Source organism: Chrysemys picta, chromosome 20 (assembly GCF_011386835.1).
Source record: "Chrysemys picta bellii isolate R12L10 chromosome 20, ASM1138683v2, whole genome shotgun sequence".
NCBI classification, from domain to species: Eukaryota; Metazoa; Chordata; order Testudines; family Emydidae; genus Chrysemys; species Chrysemys picta.
The window spans coordinates 21,231,607-21,246,175 of NC_088810.1; the positions used below are offsets into that span (position 1 = coordinate 21,231,607).

The 14,569-nt window shown below is 51.9% G+C and overlaps 1 protein-coding gene across 2 annotated transcripts in view; it reads right to left on the reverse strand.

The window, feature by feature from the left end:
• BCAN (brevican) overlaps positions 1-14,197 on the reverse strand; it is a 48,276-nt gene extending 34,079 nt beyond the window's left edge. Inside the window, exon 1 of one of the 2 annotated variants that reach the window (XM_005310947.5) lies at positions 13,935-14,197. The gene's annotated coding sequence lies outside the window, so the exon portion shown is untranslated. Of the gene's footprint in view, positions 1-9,521; positions 9,855-13,934 lie in introns of those variants that run through there. The other variant, XM_065574138.1, reaches the window with a different exon arrangement.
• Between the last annotated feature and the right edge of the window lie 372 nt (positions 14,198-14,569).

The window sequence follows — 14,569 nt, forward strand, 5'->3', positions numbered from 1 at the left end:
AAATTCTTATCCCCGCATAAAACTGGCGATGCTGCCGTAAAACTGGCATTGGCGCTTGCCAGGTTCTGAAACTGTCCCGAAGCTGGCGGGCACGGTGGGCGGGAGGGCATTTGGATCTAGGGATTTGGTTCTGGCCCAAGCCTCATGCACCCCTGCCCCAGGATGCCTGGCCTTTGGCGACAACCGGAAAGCTCCCGGCTTCATGGGACGCTGAAAAAAAACCCTAATGTAGTGAGAACGGGGTGGCCGGGCGTTATTGTGGGCGACGGCGTGGTTACGAACCCGAGATGCATGTTGTTAATGTGTGTTTTGCAAGGTCCTGTTTGCCCCAGACAGTCTACGAGAACCACCGGGGTGGGAGCTGGTGCGGGAGAGGGCATGGATTAGTTAAAGGACGTCTCAGTGATGTGGGAGGCCCAAGATGGCCTTCCTTTGAAATTCCGCTCACGCTGGGGGTTCGCTGCTCACAGGCTGTGAATGCCGAGCGCTGACCAAAGACCTTATTATATCCCCGGCCTTTTCTCAGTGCTGCTTGGCACAAAGAGACTTTCCCATCTCTCCCACTGCTCCCAATGAATAAATCTCGAAGAAGTTTTTCGAGGCCTGATGCTGGCTGTGCCGGGTGATTTTTTTTCCCCCTCTCTGCTGACCGCCAGTGTGAGTCGAGCTGCAGCTCTCTCTGCAGGGAGAGGGAGCCTGGTGCAGCGGTTAGAGCGCTAGCCTGGGGCTTGGGAGCCTTGGATTCCATTCCCTGCTCTGCCACGGACTCCCTCCGTGACCTTGGGTAGGTTACTTAGTCTCCCTGAGGAAGCGGTACAATGGGAATAACAGCCCTGCCCTACCTCACAGCACTGTTGTGAGGATAAATACACTGCAGATTGCGAGGTGCTCAGATAAGTTTCTTAGAGGTGGGGCACATATGGAAAGGCTAACCCGGGGCCGCCTCTTCCCCTGCTGAATAATGGGGGTTTAAAGCCAGGCTACAGTGACTTAGATCAGTGGAGAGTTCACATGGCTTCATCTTGGGGGTAGGAGTCACCTATTCTGTGGCTGTACAGCGCCTAGCACCGTGACTGGGGCTCCTAGGGGTTACTGCAATACCAATTATTATTAACAACCCTAACCATGCAGCCACGCCCTGCTATTGGTATCTGAGCTAGCTAGCTTAAAGCTCCCTCAGGTACGTCTACACATGCTGCAGTTGCACTTCCAATTGCAGTGTAGACGTACCCTAAGAGCTGAAGGGAAGAGCCCCCGATGAAATCACCAACACTTCTATTTTTAGCATCCAATCAGATACAAAGGAAGAAGTCCACCTTTGCCTGCCAAGTATATTGGTTTGTTATCGGTCACGCTTGCCTTGAGAGGAGTTTAGCATCTGGGGATGCTTGCACCGTTTAAACACTTTAGGTCTTTAGGCTTAGAAGTGACTCCCTTTCCCTTTCTAAAGCCAATCTGTTGGGTGGAACAAGGGCGGATGGCTGTAACTCAATGCGGTTTTATCATTTGAATTTGGTTGGCAGGGTTAGATTTTTATAGGCAAATGCCGGTAGGTGTCGATTTCATTGTACGCACACACAAACGGATGATACTGGAGATGGCCTTTAAAGGTTGGGTTCCCCAGACAGAGACTGGGCCATACACGGTGCGGGTCTCGTTACAGAGGCAGTTGGACCCAGACAGAGAATAATCCAGATTTCTTGTGAGCAGGGAGAGATCTCTGAGCACCACACGCCCCTCCCCAGCTTTCTTGCTGCTTTCCAAACTTAACGGTGCCGGAGCCAAGTTGGGGCTTTTGTTGTTCTCTCCGGATCAATTGGAATTCAAGATCACAACTCTGGGGAGAGAAGGAATAAAAATACAAAGCCCATCGCTCTGTAGCCATGGCTGGGATTCAACCCCAGCAGCCGGCCGCTCATGGGATCAGTCCAACCCCACCAGGGCTGGTTTGCCTTTAGCCTGTGAAACTAGAAAGCTTTTGTTGATTTTTTTTCCCCCCGTTCCCAAGGCGCCATCGCAGCTTGAGTGATTTGCTCTCGAGACAGCTTCAGCCCCAGAAAGGGAGTGACAAAAAGCACTGGTGCCGAGTTGAGGTTTTTTTTTTTCTTTTTTCCCCTCTCCCCGCCACCCATCCTCACATCAGGACCACAAGGGATTTGGCCCCTTTCCCATCTCAGTGCCCTGGGCCACGTTAGTGTTGCATCTTATTGGCGTTGCCAATTCTGAGGCTCGCTAGAGTCAGGGTTTTCCTTAAAGTCCCAGCTCCTGGGAGAACGTGACCATGGGAGAAACTCAGCTGGGTGTTTTGTAGTAAGGGTCATATTTGCAAAGAGAACCTTGAAACGTGTGACCCCCCATGCACCCAACGGCCCGGCAATCAGAAAGCAAACGAAAGACGTCCCCAAATCAGCTTAAAAATCATGAGGATTTTTTTTAGAGACCTAAATCAGGAGGGTTGGTTCCTGCTTCTTGAACATTTAGCGTTGGCCAGGCGGCTCTCCACGCAGGCGCGTTATCTAGGCTTGCCAGCATTGTATTTCAAAAATAAGGGACTGTTTTCTTAACACCCCCGCCCTACCCCCATTCCTGACATTATCGTTCTGATTAAGAATCATACGAAGCCGCACTCGCCCTACGTTTACCAGGGGCATTTCAGCAATTTACAGAGAAGGGGGAAAAAATAAGGGATGTCTCTCGTAATAAGGGGCTGTTGGCAACCCTAAGCCATCCTCCCCGGGGCAAATCCCAGAGCGGTGTGGCCGCCTGGCAAACCGTGCACCGCCGGGAGCACCACGAGAGGGCTTGGGAAAGGTTTCAAGCAGCCGTTCTCAACCTGCGGCCCAGCTGTGTGTTTAAAAAACAATTCAAAATGTAACAGATGTGTTGGAGCATAAGCTTTCGTGGGTGAATGCCCACTTCGTCGGATGCATCCGACGCAGTGGGCATTCACCCACGAAAGTTTATGCTCCCAATGCATCTGTTAGTCTTAAAGGTGCCACAGGACCCTCTGTTGCTTTTCACAGATCCAGACTAACACAGCGACCCCTCTGATACTTGAATTCAAAATTTGCCGCTCTGGTCTGGCCGGGGGCGGGGCTGGCTGAGGGGGAGACGGCGTCTTGCAGCCTGCACCAGTGCTCCTGCTCATGCCCCCCCACCCCCAGGGCCCTGGTTGAGAACCACTGGCCTAGATGACCCCTGCAGTCCCTTCTAACGCTGAGAGTCTAAAGGTGCTGGGACACTGCGGGAATGGGGGACCCGGATGCTTGTGCACCCCCTGGGCGCTGGAGGATTGGACCCAGCGTTTCAGCCTTGGGGGCCCACCTCCCCCATCCCCAGGCGGTGATGGTGGGGCTCATGGGAACCCCCAGAGCCAGCAGCAGCGCTCCGGGCTGGCTGTATTAGCAGCTGTGTGGGGAAGTTTGAGGGAGCTGGCTGGAGCAGCTGAGTCCCTGTTCCCATTTCCCCCCCCCCTTCTCCCCCCGGCGCTTCTAGCCGAGGCCGTGATGAGATGCCAGGGCCCCTGGCCAGAAGCAGAGAAGTCTGGTGGCTGCTTGGCTTGTCCTCAGCTTTGCCATCTCCTCTGAGACCCCCATTTGCGCGGCCCCTCCCCTGCCCCCCAAGCCGGCTCCACCTTCCCAGCAGCGTGTCTCCTTGTTGGAGGGTCACCTGCTCTGATCCCCATTCAAGGCCTTCTCACCGGCTCCCCCAGCCCGCCACACCATGTGATGATTAGTCACTGTCAGCCGGCAGGAGGCAAAGGAGATACACCGAGAGGTGGCTTTTTTGGCTGCAGGATGAGTCAGCAGCCGCACATCCTCGGCCCTGGCACGTTTCCCAGGAGCAAGGGAAGAGAAGAAATCCTTCCTGTAAAGTCCTGCTTTTGATGTGCATGCCTGTGTTTGCACACATCTGCACCTGCATGCCTACGTGCCCCACACGCACGTGCATGTGCAAAACCGTGCATGCGTGCACATTCCCCACAGGCATGTCCCTGCACACGCAGACACACGGCTAATCTCCCCCGGGCTTGTGCCCGCGTATAAACACAGGCAACGGCATGCATCTACTTTCCTGCACACCACCAATGCTCACACGCTTGCCACACGCACCCACACGCATGCAATCCCACGTGCATATGCTTGCCCGAATGTGCTTTCCCAGGACCGCTGTAGAATGCTCTTGCAAAGGAAAAGCGCCGCTCTGCTTTGCAACGACCAGCCCGTCATTTCCACGCTACCTGCTGAGCGCTCCCATGGTATTTTCCAAGCACGTCTCCCACCTTCTCTCTACCTGCCGCCTTCGAATTCCAACCGCCCCGTGCAAAGGGGGTGGGGGGCCTCTTTTAATTTTTTTTATACAAAGCCACCCCCAAGAGCCACTCCCTGGCCTCACGCCTGTCCGCAGAATAGGCAGTAAAATACCGTTTTTGAAAATAGGGACTGAGCGGCTAGGCAGCAGTTCTGCAGAAAAGGACCCAGGGGTGACAGTGGGCGAGAAGCTGGATATGAGTCAACAATGGGCCCTTGTTGCCAAGAAGGCTAACGGCATTTTGGGCTGTATAAGTAGGGGCATTGCCAGCAGATCGAGGGATCTGATCATTCCCCTCTATCCGGCATTGGTGAGGCCTCATCTGGAGTACTGTGTCCAGTTTTGGGCCCCATAATGCAAGAAGGATGTGGAAAAATTGGAAAATCCAGCGGAGGGCAACAAAAATGATTAGGGGTCTGGAGCACATGACTTATGAGGAGAGGCTGAGGGAACTGGGGTTATTTAGTCTGCAGAAGAAAAGAGTGAGAGGGGATTTGATAGCTGCTTTCAACTACCTGAAGGGGGGTTCCAAAGAGGATGGATCTAGACTGTTCTCAGCGGTACCAGATGACAGAACAAGGAGTAACGGTCTCAAGTTGCAGTGGGGGAGGTTTAGGTTGGATATTAGGAAAAACTGTTTCACTAGGCGGGTGGTGAAGCACTGGAATGGGTTCCCTAGGGAGGTGCTGGAATCTCCATCCTTAGAGGTTTTTACGGCCCAGCTTGACAAAGCCCTGGCTGGGATGATTTCGTTGGGGTTGGTCCTGCTTTGAGCAGGGGGTTGGACTAGATGACCTCCTGAGGTCCCTTCCAACCCTGATATTCTATGAGCCTCTCGACAGGAAAAATCAAAAAGTTCCATTCCGGCCTCATCAAGATGCTTTCGTATTTAAATTTTGTTTTTGCGGTGATTCTCCCCCCCTCCCCCCCCAATCAGCCTGTTTCCCCCGGAAAGCGTCAATTTAGAAGAAAGAGCCTTTTCCAGCAGCACCTGGTCCAGCTGGAGGATTTTGCCCCCGCTCCCCTTGACGGCTTGTCATGCCACCAGCAGGGATGTCTCCTCTGTGGCTGGCAGCCAGCCGCCCGGGCCGGGTAGACGGACAGTTTATGGAAGAGGAATAAATCCGAGGCGGGTGCGGGAAGCGGGCACTCGAATGAGTTTTCCATTCTGAAATGGAGTCAGGCAGGTAGCGGTGGTCCAGTGGTTAGCACCCAGGCGATGTTGGGCAAGTCCCATTCCTTCTCGGCCTCAGCTTCCCCTCCCATCCTCTGACTGTCGTCTTTAGCTTGAAAGCCCTTCAGGGCAGCAGCTTTCTTGTGTTCATGCACAGCTCCTGGTACAATGGAGTCCCGATCTCAGTTGGGGGCCCCTAGGTGCTATCATATTGCAGATCCTAATAGAGTCCAGATTTCCTGGGGATTTGTGAGATCTCCGGCCTGGAAAGGGTCCGTTTGCTAGAGAGGGCAGGCTGCTGTCGGCATCCTGGGCTCGCCTTCCCCCTCACCTGGCTCTCACCCGTGCTGAGTCAGCGCGGCTGGGAGCGCTGGGTGAAGGGCAGAGAGTCAGCGTGGCAGAGGGCTGTGCGGAGAGCCAAGGAAGGGGGGAAGGTCAGAACACAATCTGCGGGAAGGTGGCATCTAACAGCAGCGTGGGAAGATCCCCCTCACAGGCATGTACACACTGATGCACACAGACCTGTACAAACACGAGCATGGCCCCCCCACACCCCGTACAGCTATATGCATGCACCCACATACTTCAGTATGCACACACACACGTACAAATGCTTACATATGCATATAAACACACAACCAAGCACATACACATCCATGTATATACCTACGGACATACAAGTGCACCCGTAGATACATATGGACACAGAGATACACACACTTATACAGACATATGTACACACAGGGTAAGATCCTGCTCTCTTATATCATCTTGCCTAGGGGGTACAGCAGGGGACCTGGGTTCGAATCCTGGCTCTGCTACTGGCCTGTTGGATGACCTCGGGCAAGTCACATCATCGCCCCGTGCCTCGGTTTCCCTGTCTGTACAGTGGGGGTAGATACTGACCTCCTTTGTAAAGCACTTTGAGATCTACACATGAGAAATGCTCTAGAAGAGTTAGGGATGATGATTATTACTGTACGGGTTTCCCGCTATGCCAGGCTTCTGCGCCCCCAGCCAGTGCCTTAGACCTCGTTCCAGAAATCTTGGAGCGATTTTTCTTTTCTTTTTCTTTTTGCATTGATCCTTTAGTTCAGGGGTCTCAAACCCGCGGTTATTTCATGCGGCCTCCCCATAGGCTCCAACTCCACCAGCAGCCAAACTCCCCTCTCCCCATTTCCCCCCACCAGCATGCCACATCCCCGCTCCTCCGCCTACCTCCTGGCGCTTAGGACTTTCCAGGAGGGAGGCGGGAAGAGTGGGTACACGGCATGCTCAGAGAAGGAGGCGGAGAAGAGGCGGGGCTGGGGTGGGGATTTGGGGAAGGGGTTGGAATAGGGGCAGGGAGGGGGCGGAGTTGGGGCGGGGACTTTGGGGAAGGGGTTGGAATGGGGGCGGGGAAGGGGTGGGAAGAGGCAGGGCCTCATGGAAGGGGTGGAGTGGGGGTGCGGGGGGGGGGGCCTTCACCCACGAGCCCTGGCTTCACCCACGAGCCCTGGCTTCCCTTTCTAAGAGCCCCGGAGCGCTACCCACTCACAGCAGAAATGGGTCTTCTTCCTGCCAGGGGGAAATGCCTATTAAAACAATCTCCCACCTCAGTCCATTAATATGCATTTAGCATCTTCCAAGGACTTGCGAGGACATCCCCACAGCACCCCGGGGAGTTGAAGGAGTATTAGCTCCATTTTGCAGATGAGGAAACTGGGGCACGGGAAGGGAATGTGACTTACCTATGGTCACAGAGTGACCAAACCAGGAATAGAACCCAGGAGTCCAGGACCCCTGTGCTAACCTCAGGCAGAGAGCAACAGGAGTTTGTTGTTTTAACTCAATAAGATGAGGGAGCATACGGCACAGGGCGTAGCTCTTCTCATACATGTTTTTTAGAAGGGGGCTTGGGGCATGCTGGGATAAAAGCAGGGATTGCATCAGACCAGCAGCAACATAGGAAGCTTAAGGTCACAACGGTCATCACTGTTGGGTCTCACAAGCGTCTGGGTGCTGGGCAGAGCGATCTGCAAATAGAGATTGCTGAAATGCAGCCACCTCTGGGATGGGTCACTGTGGCCGCATATAACAGCACCAGCTAAACCATTTAAGGTAGGAAGTGAAGAAGGAAACCACATCCCATTAAAGCCCCTGGCGACATTTAAGCAGGCCGAACATAATTACCCAGACTGGAACGTGGCCAGATATCCGGGCTCGTGTTTAAAAACATATTAAAGTGCTTCCCCTGCCTGTCTCCTTTGGGAATGAAAAAGTGCAGCTTACCCCCTGCAGTGTGTGGTCCTTGGTATCAACCCAGCCGCTCAGGAGAGCCCTCAAACTATACTCCTATCTTCTTGCTTTTACTCATCTCAAAGCATTTTACAAATTCTCATTTGACAGTGGGGGAAACTGAGGCACAAAGCGTGGTGTTGCTGGGGATGTGAGTTGCCCACGCTCACACAGTAGCAGAGGTACGATGGAATCCTGACTCTCCGTCTGCTCTAACCACTAGACAACATTCTCCTCCCACGGCTGGGAAGAGAACCTAGGAGTCCTGTACATTAAATACCTCTTTTACTATAGGAATTCCAGCCCCCGTGTCCAGTAGAAAATCTGCAAGCCCATTCCCGACTCGGATGCTTAAATGGGGGCGCCCCCAGACATCTATTGTTATGGGTTGCTGGAAAATGCATTCCGAGTTGCAGGGAGGGCTGGCCTATGCTACCGAATTAGTAGCAATCGGGTCAATCAATCCAGACGCCAAAACAGGCCCCTCGGCCACCTTCATCACTGCCTTTTATGCCTGCTTTTGAGCCTCCTTGCCAATCAGACGTGCCTGTAGCTGTGCCCACAGCTTCTCATTCTCTCCTTTGAGATCTAGATTCTCCTGTTTCAGCGTTTCAGGCGACACCCATTCGCTCTCTCTATCTACTCCTCTACCTCTGATCATTCCAGGACCTCTCCAACCACGGCCACGGGGAGAGTCTCCAGGACCCTCTGTTTTCCACTGTCCTAACCGTGTTCGCAGCTCACTGACAGAGTTCCTTCCTGCCGTTTAACTGCCGTCTCCACTTTTTCAATCCATTCGTTCCAAGGCACGTGTCTGCCTCCATTCTCACGCCAAGCATGCCTCCGTTCTATCACCTCCAACACAAGTTGCTTCAAACCCTCGAGACCGGTATCCCGTGCTGTTAGCCTAACATACATTTATAGTCAGTCAGCCAGTTTGGCCGGAGCCTCTCCTGGCATTCCTGTAATTCCTTTAAGTGCAGCTAATCCACTGGATAACTTAACATGCTTTCGAGCCACACGTTTAACCGTTTGCGTAACATCATCATCAAAACCAAGTCAGTGGTCCCCAGGGGGTTTGTACTAGAACTGGCTCCTGTAACATGTCAATTCCCGCTGCTTTTAACAACTGCGGGTCAAGAGAGGATGATCCAGCTAGGTCATTCCACATGTCCCCAGTGCAATCTCCATTCCAGTTGTCCCGTCTTCCATCTTTGAATTTAGCCAAGGATGCCCCTATCCTGCAGGTACTGTCAGAGCACTCGAAGCCTGCTCAGCAACAGGGGACGGTACCTTTTTCTTCGGCAGGTTTTCCACAGCTGTCTCCTATTTTTTGTTTTCCTGCTTTACCTGTTCGAGCGTATCATGGGTCTGGACTGCCTGTTGCCCTGTTAGAAGATCTTGGGTTTTCCAGTGCTCGACTGCCTGGGTTGCTTCCTCCAGGGCTTTAGTTCTCTCTTCTACTTACCTGGTTTTCTCCATTACTTGCCTGGCCAGGATGGTGGCGTGTTGTTTAAGCCATCGTATTGCTATGGACTTTTATTGCTTTTATTATTATTTTTTAAAGCTTCTGTTTCTACCATTGCTTTACATATGCCAGTCCACGTTTCCCCACTTTCTTTTTTAAATTCATATGGACCCCCTTTACTGGCAATCCAGCGGGTCCCCGAGTTATCAAACTCTGGGGATTTGAAGGGAGGGGGATAAGGGGGTTCCCTAGCTCATGGTTTTCTGTCATCGCGATTCCTCGCTTACTCACCAGATCAGCAGTGAGGGTCAGCAATGTCGTCCGATGTCACCGGTGTGGTGCTCTGCTCCAAGTTGATAACGGTCGGCGGCGTGCGCGTGTTCCCGCTGTGTGCGGCCCCGGCTCTGCGCAGATCGCTGGCACAGCAAACCCGAGAGAACCCCCAATGACCACAGACTCCGATAAGGTACGAAGGCACCCGGCCAGGTTTATTGTCAAATGAAGCAAGTCTCTAGCTTCCCGGATCAGATGTCTACAGTTCTGCTAGTACAGATGTGCTCCCTGACACTGGACACAGCTCAGTCAGTGGCGGGATTTACCACTGCCCCCTAGGCCAGACAAAGACAACCCCTCAGGGGTGCATTCTTATACACAGATACAAGCAAGTTACACATCACTCCTGACGTATTGAGATACAACCCCTCTATGTAGTAAGGTGCCACCTTGTACCCCATCCATCATATTACCCTTTTGCTCATGTCTTTAGGATGGATCAGCCTGTTCCTTGTTATCTGTGTGGAATGTGCACGTATCGGAGTTTTCGGTACCATCCTGGCACATGTTTATATCTCTAGTGTCCAGTATCTTTTAGCCACATCAGCCCTGTGTTTTTTTGCAACATCAGCCCTGTCCTTGCCAGACTCTGAACAAGGCCTGCCTCTTGCTCACAGCTTAACTTTGCTTTATGTTAACAAAGTCTTGACCATTACTTTAGTTCAGGCCTTAGGCCTCATACTTGGCCTCTGAAACAAGGGTTTATGTTTCAGGGCCTCCTCTTACTACACCTCACAGGGCTGTTGTGAGGATAAATACACTGCAGATTGTGAGGTGCTCAGAGGAGGATATGATAGAGGTCTGTAAAATCATGAGTGATGTGGAGAAAGTGGATAAGGAAAAGTTATTTACTTGTTCCATAATATAAGAACTAGGGGCCACCAAATGAAATTAATGGGCAGCAGGTTTAAAACAAATAAAAGGAAGTTCTTCGCACAGTGCAGTCAACCTGTGGAACTCCTTGCCTGAGGAGGTTGTGAAGGCTAGGACTATAACACGGTTTAAAAGAGAACTAGATAAATTCATGGAAGTTAAGTCCATTAATGGCTATTAGCCAGGATGTGTAAAGCCTCTGTTTGTCAGAGGGTGGAGATGGATGGCAGGAGAGAGATCACTTGATCATTACCTGTTAGGTTCACTCCCTCTGGGGCACCTGGCATTGGGCACTGTTGGCAGACAGGATACTGGGCTAGATGGACCTTTGGTCTGACCCAGTATGGCCGTTCTTATGTTCTTCTTAGACAAGTTTCTTAGAGGTGGGGCACATGTGGCAAGGCTAACCCGGGGCCACCTCTTCCCCTGCTGAACTAGGGTGACCAGATGTCCTGATTTTATAGGGACAGTCCCGATTTTGGGGTTTTTTTCTTATATAGGCTCCTATTACCCCCCACCCCCATCCTGATGTTTCACATTTGCTGTCTGGTCACCCTATGCTGAACAATGTTCATGGGGGATTTAAAGCCAGGCTACAATATCTTAGATCAGTGGAGAGTTCACATGGCTTCATCTTGGGGCTAGGAGTCCCCTATTCTATGGCTGTACAGCACCTAGCACCGTGACTGGGGCTCCTAGAGGTTACTGCAATACCAATTATTATTATTAACAACCCTCCCCTCCCCGTATCCCTCAACAGAAGGGAGTGGAGGCAGGGAGAATCCCCAGCCAGATGGAAGGTGGGACCTGGCATGGCAAAGGCTGAGAACAACTGAACTAAGGTGGAACGTTGGCTTATGAGCTCTGAGTTCTGTGTTGCCCAGCAAGAATCTCCCCCATTGCGACCGCCTGTGATTACTAACGACCCTGTCGCTGTTTTTCATAAGAGTTAGGGTATTGGCAGCAGAGTCCTGAGTGTTACTGTAAGGTATATGGCTGTACATGCAGCCACTTCTGGAGTGAGTCACTTAGATCACCACAAATTCCCCCCCCCCCTGCCATTTCAGAGGGTACAGTATTCTTCATCACTTCCTGCTCCAAATCGTGATGGACCATGTGTGGTTAAACAGCTGCCTCTTCTCAGCTGGTGCCTGGAGCCGCCGCTGATATGTGGGAAGCTGAAGTGCAGAGGGAAGAGGTCTCTTACTCTACATCACATAGTAAGACTGTAGCACCAGTGAGAATTAAACCCAGATCTCTAGAGCGCTAACTGCCTTAACACAGCCAGTCTTCTGCGTAACATCAGCATTGGCTGAAGTCAGTTTTCTAAGTAGATTTTTTTTTTTTGTGGTACAGAGACGTTTCGGTGCTCAGTCTAGAAGATACCATCAGAGACGCTTGGTTTTGCAGTTCTCAAACTGTGGATTTGTCTCTCCAGAGATAACATGCTTGTTAACAGCAATATTGTTTTTAAATAAATAAATAAATGAGAGAGGTGAGAAATGAGACCTCAACCCTATTGTCCCTCTGCAAATTTGTGTACGCGGAGTCAATCCCTTACCTCTCTCTAAAAGTGCAAAGTTTCAAAAAGTTCAATGACTAGAAGATTGTTGGAGGCGGAATAGAACTGGACAAGGAGAAGAAGTCTGGAGATAAATGTGAGACGGGAGGGACAGGCAGTAGAAACAAAAGTGAAACTGTTTGAGCAGCATATTCCAGAATGCACTTTTGTGTAGAAATCCACAATCAAATCGAGTCTTCTTGACTAGCGATTTAAATCACATCCACTCTGGGCTGGGTCCGTTAGCTCCACACAGGCTGCACGATGGGGCTCGCAGGGCATAGGGTGTATTTGCAGGTTGGTTCCGGCTCGTTGTATCACAGACAATAAACGTGCCGTTGCCTTGCATGGGGCAGGTTAGTTGTGAGCTAGCAGGTGGAGTTTCTGGGGGGTCATTGCAACTGACCAGGTACATGGGGTTGGATGCGGCTGGCCTTCCGTGCTTCTCCGTGGACCCACTAGGGAATCTGCAATGCTGGGTTTTGTTTTGCAAACTCATGAAACTGAGTAAGCCCAGCCCCCCCCTCCCTCCCTTCCCCCCCATTTCCCTGCAAAACCTTCCTCCAGGAAACATACTAGGCTTCTGCCGCAGAAGGGCTGCAAAGGGTGTCTTGTTGATGTCCAGGCCGCTATGCTCCTTCCAGCTGCATAACGCAGGGAGAAGAACCTCTGCATCAAACCCAACACCTGAGAGCTGATTCCAAGCAAGCTCTCCAGCCGCTTAGCTGGCCTCTTCACCACAGTAGACAATCACCTCTCCAGCATGGGTGCATTTAGCCTCACCGCACCCCTGGGGAAGAGAGCAGCCGCATCCCCCATTTTAGAGGGGGGGAACTGAGGCACAAGGTGGATGGAGTGGATTGTCCAAGGTCACACACAGCAAGAACCCAGGTCTTCTGGATCCCAGCCCAGTGCCGGAGCCACTAGCCCTTAGCGCGCACGCACACACACACACACACACACACACACACACAATTGGCGGTCTCAGCAGAAAGCCCACGGAGCGAGTTACATTGAACCTGCTCCATTATAGACAGTCTGGCCGGGGCAGAGCTCAGAGGAGCATTAGCAGAAGTTTAGCACAGGCTTGCCCTGCCAATGCCTAGACTGTGCCAGCCCTCTAGGTACGAACAGCAGGTGCCAGCTCCAGGGCTGTTAATGTAGACGGAACACGGGCCAGTGGTAAATTCTCTCTTACGTGCCACTTTAAAAAAAAAAAAGGGAAATAAAAATAATGAAAACCCAGGGCTGGAGCCGGGAAGGAGTGAGAGGACGAGGGAGTTTGCACACGTAACACAAAGGAGGAGGCAGTCTATTAAAAGGCTTGCTCGCCCACAAATAAAATTGTTCAGTGCGGAGAGAGAAACCCTGGAACATCGCAGATCCAAGGACAAATCCCCGAAGTAGCCACGTGAGGGGCCGAGGCTGAAGTGACGAGCGTCCCTCCTTGATTCCCTGCCTGCTGCACATAGCTGAATGTTGCAAGTGGCATATTTACAGCATGTCCTCTCGTGCATCAATTGCAACACACACGCCCCCCCCCTTAACAAAAAATTGTTTGCACTGGAAAATGGATCTGCATGTCAAACTCTGCAATAGACTGAGAGCTCATTCCCTGTCTGAGCTTTCCTCTGACTTTCTGTCATTCAAAAAAAGAGAAGAGACTGAACAATAAATCTATTCGCACTTGGAAAAACAAACCCAAGGGCCAAATCGTGAGTCCTTTATTATGGGTGAGCCCCGTCGCCCCATTACATCAAGGGGAACACTCATGGGGGTAGCTGCCTGCTCCTTGGCGAGGCTGGGAAAGGATTCACAACCCAGCCCCCAAAAGAATCCAGAAGAAACCAAAGAGCCCAACCTTGATCCAAGTGCAGCAATTTTCTGTCCCCCCTGTTCCCAAGGAGGAAACAGCTGAATCAAAGTCATTCACTCACCTCTCCTGAGAAGGCAGCCGGCTGGCAGGGTGGAAATTCACTCGAGGCGTGCGGGTGCTGATCTTGCGAAGGGAGACGGAGAGTGAGAACTTTTCCTCCGGAGCTGGGCTGGATCTTGCAGTGGGCCAATGCAGAGGTGAACTGCAGTTATTCCAAGAGAGAGCACAGATCACATATACAGCCAGGAGCTCAGACAGCAGGCGAGGCAGGACCCAGTTTGAAACAAGCTCCCTGATGCACAGACACACACACAAAACCTTCCCCCCTCCTTCTTTTATTCCCCCCCCCTTTAAAAAAAGAGTGCCAAGAAATTACACAGCTTGACAAACGTATTTCTAATTCAACGCTGTGCTGGCAAAATCCGCCCCCCCCCCCACCCCTTTGCAACTGGCAAAGCCCAGCAGAATATCCCAAGAAGAGAGGGGGAAATTGAAGCAGGGTAGATTTTTAATCCAATGCACCAAAACTTGCTGATGCCCCTGAGTTGCCTCTGCTTCTGCTCTGGAGAAATGCAGGTTTTCTTTTTCCCTGTCTAGTCCCCTTATCCTGCTCGTCTCCTCATTGCACACACAGGGGTTTAAATAGACACACGCGTGGCTACCTGCCGTAGCCAGCAGCATGGATGTTAGTCGATA